The sequence below is a fragment of the Anabrus simplex genome, chromosome 7 (assembly GCF_040414725.1).
Source record: "Anabrus simplex isolate iqAnaSimp1 chromosome 7, ASM4041472v1, whole genome shotgun sequence".
Taxonomy (NCBI): Eukaryota; Metazoa; Arthropoda; class Insecta; order Orthoptera; family Tettigoniidae; genus Anabrus; species Anabrus simplex.
The window spans coordinates 120262210-120269475 of NC_090271.1; positions in this window are offsets into that span (position 1 = coordinate 120262210).

The window sequence follows — 7266 nt, forward strand, 5'->3', positions numbered from 1 at the left end:
TGTGTCAATGATGTTTCAAAAGATGAAGAAGAAAGCGAATTTTAAGTTATGTGAAGTGTGGTTAGAAGAGAACCAAGATGATGCTTTGAGAGAAGCGGTAGATGGTAGCAATTTAGAAGAAGGTCAGAGGGACCGATTGTTGTATGTGTTGAGAAAACACAAGGAAGTATTTTCATTGAAACCTGGCAAAACACATGTGTATCAACACTCGTTTTCAGTGCTGGATCAAAGTATATTCGCTGGACCGAGATATCCGATACCACATAAATATGCTAAAGCAGTAGACAATCAAATAGAAGCCATATTAGAGGATGGTATTATTGAAGTTTCGAGTAGTCATTGTGTCAATCTTTTACTGATCGTGCCTAAAGCGACATTTCTTAGATGTAGAAAGATTATTAGTGACAAGTATGTTCAGGAATTAGGTACGCCTAGGAGGTTATTATCGGATAGCGGATCTCAATTTACCTCGAAGAAGTGGAAGGCTGTGGGACAGAGTTAGGTATCACGCATGTTTTTCCTCAATTAGGAATCCGCAAGGGAATATGTGTGAACGCACGATGAAGGAATTAGGTAGGATGTTTAGATCTTTAGTTCATAACAAGCACACTGCGTGTGTTGGTTTTTTAGCTTTGATTGAGAAATGGATTAACATGGTACAGCATGATAGTATGAAATTCACTCCATTAGAGGTTCATTTTGGCAACAATCCAAGGACTGGGCTGACAAAAGTACTAGGTATCACACAGGAACCTCGGCGAAACTCTAAGATATATGTCAGATTAGCGAGAGAGAATTTGATTAAAGCGGCTGAGAAGCGTAGCAAACAGCAGAAACGTCAGGTGTTAGACGAATTTCAGGTAGGAGATTATGTTCTGTTACGTGTTCCCATGCTCTCGTCCAGTGAAGAGAAGGTGGCGAAGAAATTCTTTTTGTTGTATCAGAGCCCATTGAAGATTCATTGTCGGGTTGGTCCTTGTGCAAACAGATTGAAAGATGGTGATCGTGTCATTTTGGGCACTTTTAATATTCGCTCTCTGAGACGATATATTTCTGCGAATTAAGCGTAACGTCTCCCAGGTGTTGTTTTGATAACACTAAATTGTACTTGAGTTAGAAAACGTGAACTCATGTATAGGTTGTGAACCTAGACCTGACATTATTGTAGAAGCCATGAATAACTTGGGAATTATTTTGTAACTGCAGAAGGAAGTTAATTAAATAATTTTCTAAGGCCCGGTTTCATCAACACATGTTAAATATATACTAACAAGTAGTTAGTTAATACGGAGTTAGAAATTTAACATCTTGTTAGGTTTCTTGCGTTTCATCAAACTTTTTTTGTGAAATGTTAACTAATCGACTGTTAACTCTCACAATATTTCGAAGTGGTGCGAATCAAGGAGGCAGTGGTACGAAAATGCTGTTTTACAACGCGCTCCGATGCGCTTTTGTTTGAGCACAGCTGTAAAATATGGCGCGTGAAGTGAAACGGAATCGTAGTTCTAATTTTTCCTCCTTCGAAAAAGAGTTGTTAATTGAATTAGTAGTATATATATAAGTTATTGAGTGCAAGCGCACAGATGGCTTGACGATATAAGAAAAGAAAAGGCGCGGGAAAAGTCCGCGAGGGTTTCAATGGGGTAAACTGATACTTTTTTTAGCGGGTATCCGCTGTCACCTAACAAAATCACTTCGTTAATTGTCCCACTTCAAACTATGCTCCGACATGGGAGTCATTAAATATTGTATTGTAGTGTGCAGAACCAGACCACCTAGCAAGTATATCCCTGATTTGGAGGTTAGGCTCACTAATCACCTGAACATTAACAGAGAATCCCTTTCGATTACGATATATTTCGGCCCAATTGCCTCCAGGTGATTGGATTCTTACATGTGTGCAATCTATTGCACGTAGAACAAACACCAGGAAAACGGCTTATTTCATAGAAGTCGCGGATAATTTGCTGACGCTCTTCTACTGAAGGGAATATTATATACCTCCTTCTCATGGATGCTCTTGCTGCAGACACTCGACCAACAACTCTATTAACAGCGGCTTTAGAAATTCCAGCATTGTCTCCGGCCATTATGTGAAAATAACCAGTAGCAAAAACTCGTAATATTATCAGTACCTGCAACATTGGAGAAAGAGGTAAGTTTCTCTTCGCTTCGTAGGATTATCTAACCTCACTTGAATTTCGTCAACATCCTTAGCAACGACTGTTTTCGATAACCTGTACCTATGAAGAAATTTCGGATCCGTCAAATTTTCAGTCATTACGTCGCTGAACTCTTCTTCGATCAGGATTGTTTTGTAAAAGATCTAAAGAGAGCAATTCCGCCTCGAAAGCGAGATTTACAGCAGCCATTTTGGAACAGGTTGCTAAATGCTAATGTTAGCCATTTAACATTGGAAATGGCTGATGTTAACTTTAATACGCAGTTTAACATTTGTTAATGTTAACATTTGTTGATGAAACACAAATTTTCTTAAATCGTATGTTAAAATGATTTAACACCTTGTTAAGTACTAACATGTTTTGTGAAACCGGGCCGTAATGATGTATATATCAGCCGTATTGGTGTAGTATGTTATTTTCATATATGTTATATTTGTAAATAAATGGAGGGCGTATGTAACCGTCCAGGCTTCTCCAGCCATACTTTTACGCGATATCACTCGATATCAAGATTATCCGCCATCGGCAATTATTTATATGACATATTTATTTTAACTTCAATCATTTGTAAATAAGGCTTTTGGAATCACATTGTATATATTAGAACATCATTTATTACTTAAATTATTATATTACGTAGGATAGGAATTCATGATGTATTGTAAATATGGTCAATGATGAGACAGAGTTGTTGTCCTACTTGTGTACACGGAAAAGTTATTCTTGAAGCGGGGAAGTTGGATGAGTCACTGGTTTAAACTCATGAGCAAGAGGCACTACACAGCTACCGGCGTGCAAGGCTAGCAAGCTTGGATTCTACATCATCGCCACGCCTACTGGTTACTTGTGAACAACGAGAAGAGGGAGATGATAATGCGATCTACGAATCAGATGCTTCGTTATATTGAGAATTAGTATTGAGCTGTTATCAAGAGTGCGGAGAGCCCGGTGATATATTATCTAGCGCGGAGCAATCCTCGACTCACGGACACACATCACTACCAGAACGTAAACTACTTTATTGATTTTCGAGACAGTGAGTGGTCGCTTCGAGACATAGTTATTTTCGTACAGTGTGTTGTCGCTTCGACACAGTACTTAGCTGCTATGATGCTGTCGGATCTGCGTGAGACGAAACAAGCTTATGGCTTGTGAGATATTCAGTAATTATTCTGGACGAAGAACTACGTTTAGTTCAAGTCCATGGCATTTGGTACAAGTCTGTATAGTAGCAGTAGATTAGCTAAGGTGTATTGAGATTTCTGCTAACATGGAAAAATTTATATCTCTGAATTTTCTCCCCCTACGATTAACGCTGATCAATTTTCACAAGTATAGGGAAAATGTCTCATTTAAAGACTAGGCAATTAGGGAGTGCTAGCCCAGATAGCACAGAACACATCGCAGAAGAATGTCCAAGGAGCCAATTCTACAACGAGAAGAGGGGAACGTGTAACCACGGAAAATAGATGACCTCAACGGAAGCTGCAATTGGTGAGCTTCAATCAGATAAAGCAAGCAACAGTTAATTTCAGTAACGTAAATTCGTAAATCCCTCCATGCTTAAAGGAACTTTTCCGATTCATCTCATTTTTTGTATAATAAATTCATTTGTATTTTATATTGCGTTAATTTTCTTTCTTAAGCGATATTTAATGGTTAATTATTTAAATCCTACCCCTGTGATTTAAGTATAAGTCTCTATGCTAGTAAATATAAATTTTGCTTTACAGTTTTGTTTAAAACTGTAACGTCGGCGCCCAAACATTACATAGAGAAATGGGAAACCATGGAACGATAATTGATTCTATTTGCGTGGCAATTTGCGGGCAAGCCACATATAGTTTATTTTATATTCATGTGTCCCCAGGTATTAACTTTCGTCTCCTCTAATGGGAACTGAGGAGAGCGAACAGTTACAAGTTCACTGGTTAATTAGCTTCCTTGGAAGATCAGTGGTGGTGTCCGATCCATGATCACGGGTTCGATTCCAACCAACAAAAGAGAACACTAAACCTGAAAGATTGCATTTCATTTTAGCAGATCTACCAATAAAAAGAAATCTATATTACTCCTATAGCAGCAGCCCTGCACTGCCTTCCAACAAGGATGTAGAAGTAAACGGGAGTTAAATACCAGCACTTTGTTATCTATATAATTACGTCAGAAATATTAGGTGAGGAAGTGTATACGATGAGTAGCGCATGGTTGATAGCTAGCAGTGGCGATCTGACGGACCGAAGCCTAGCACGCCATCTCCTCGGTTCCCGCTCCTGTATGACATACAGCAGCTAGCCGCGCGGGACGCGTCGAAGGGAGAGGGATGAGAGTCTGTGCTGCAATTCCTGTATCCGACGTCTTGCTCTCAGAAATACGTGCGACGTTTTTCCTCACTACTTTCAACATTTGTAAATGGAACAATGTGTCAGATGCTTACATTATAATGTGCTTTTTACAGCAGCCCTGCACTGTCTTCCTACAAGGATGTAGAAGTAAACGGGAGTTAAACACCGGCACTCTGTTATCTATATAATTAAGTCAGAAATATGAGGTGAGGAAGTGTATACGATGAGTAACGCATGGTTGATAGTTAGCAGTGGCGATCTGACGGACCGAAGACTAGCACGCCTATCTCCCCGGGTTTTTTTCTAATCGAGGGAGGCCCAGAAGACCGCTTCCCACCCCCAATCCCCGCGTGACCGTTGACTCAATCTACATGGCCTCCGACATGCTATTATTTCTAAGAAGAAAGAGATAGCAGGGAAGAGTGGGAAGTGATACAAGCAGTATCTACCGGTTTCCGAGTCAGACTCGCTACCACGGCCAGAGTTTGTGTTGGTAAGGTGGTGTTAAGGTTTGGTATTGAAGGGTCGGGGGAAAACCACATAAGCAAAAAGAGAAAGAGCCTACATGTAAAACCTGACACTTTGTGATAGCACATGCAAGGATGTGGACTGGAAAGGTCCAGTGGTTGTGTTAGTTCAGAAGAGGTATCATGCACCAGCCACGAACCGTCGTCTCGCCATTCCATCAGCCAGGGGATCAGTCCGTCTGGGCACTGCCATGACTAGCGCGGACCTTGCCGTTTGCGGAACCATGCGTCTAGTACTACTAGGGCCTGCCGCACAGCGCCACCTCCTTGGGGTCCCTCGTACCCAGTCTCCGATCCCGGAGGATGAGGCCAAGTCCGCCGGAGCGGGCGCCTCCTGGAAGGGGGTGGGTCATGACGCCGGGCCTCCTTCCTCTCTGCCCGCGCCATGGCCCGGTATACAGGGCAACTGCGATGGGAGGCCAGGTGGCCCCCCGCGCAGCTGGCGCACACTGGCGCCTCCTTACGTGTTGCGCAGGCCGTGTAGTGGTGTTCACCCCCACAACGGTTGCACCTCACTAAGAGCCCACACCTCTCCTGCCGGTGGCCCCATCTCAAACAGCGGAAACACTGCAAGAGCTGCTGAGGGGGACGTTTCAATCTCACCTGACTGCCACTACCCGCTGAGGTCCTCTCCTGATTTGCTCCTCGGTAGACTGCTGTCCTAGGTGCAGTCCTAGGTTGCGGCTGGGCGGCCCTCTCCTGGTGGGCCGCGTCGTCTTCTGCCTCCTGGTTCGGGGGCGCGGCGTCTTCTTCTCGGGGGTTTCTTCTCGGTAGGGGAAGAGGCCTCGTCCTGGTGGCCCTCCTCCCGGCCTTGTGAACCCGGAGTAGCTGGCGGTCCCGCTGTGTCGCCGTAAGAGGCCTCGTCCTGGTGGCCCTCCTCCCGGCCTGGTGACCCCGGAGTAGCTGGCGGTCCCGCTGTGTCGCCGTCTGCTTCCTCCTCCTGGCTGGCGGCGGTGGCGTCGGTCGGTGCTGACACCCGACTGCGTTCCCTGTCCTGTGGGGCGCACGTCGATGTCTGCAGCTCGACAGATACGCTGGCAGGCTGGACCTGGATAGCAGCATCAGAACGCCAGGGGCGTCCTCCTCTATTGCCGTGCTGCTGTCCGCCGTCTGGAGCGCCTTCCTTGATTGCGCCCTGGTGATAGGCTCTTTCTGTCAGGCCTTGGTCTGCGTCCATCTCGCAGAGGTGGTCCTTGGAGGAGCGGTGTGCATCCATTTCGCAGTGCCGAGCCGCTCAGCCTGGTTCGCACAGTCGCGGCGCCAGGGGGTGGCATCCTCCACCTTCGTGGTGGCGTTGCTGGTCTCCGGCGTTTTCGGGAGGACTAATTCGGTATTAACCGCCTTATTCCTAGTCCATCGGTCCTTCCTGTCCGTCTGGGTGCAGCCGTGCTGGTAAGGAGCCTCCATCGGTAGGCGTCGAACATTCCTGGTGTGTCGTCTCTCCCTGGGAGCCGAATAACCTGGTATATCTGAGAGAGATTCCTCGCGATATTGTCCAGGCGCTCCTGCCTGTGGTCCCTGATGATTAAGCCTCCAGGGAAGAAGCTCGCAACGTGCTGCGTAGGGGAGATCCTGGCCCCCTTGGACACGGCGTGGCGCATCATGTGCAGGACCATGTCCCTCTCAGTGGCTGCGTCCTTCCCCGGCCTGTAATACACGAGGAGAGCCTGGTCAACCGGGGTTGCGGAGCTCTCTCGGAATACGAAGCCGTCAGGGGGGTCGCACCCGTCCCTGTAGGCGTCCCAGTCCGTCTCGTTTTCCGCCGTAGTCATCCTCTTGAAATAAAAATCCTGAAAGAGAAAGCAAGCACTGAGAAGTGCTCAGCTCTGACAAAAGCTCTTTCGGAAGTGTACCAACAAGTACAGCGGTCTGATTAGTACATAGAAAGTACGCCTGGCGAGGAGAGGGATAGCGGAGCGAGAGGCACGTACGTCGTTCTGCTGCAACACTCAAGCTCGTCCTCTATCTCCCCGGTTCCCGCTCCTGTACGATATACAGCAGCGAACCCCGCGGGGCGCGTCGAGGGGAGGGACGAGAGTCTGGGCTCCAATTCCTGTATCAGATGCCCTGCTCTCAGAAATACGTGCGACTGTTTTTCTAAGTGCTTTCGAAGTTTTTAAATGGAACCATGTGTCAGACGCTTACATTATAATGTGCTTTTTACTTGCGTCATTCTCAATTGAGGTTTGAGCTTCATTGATAGCCTTGGTA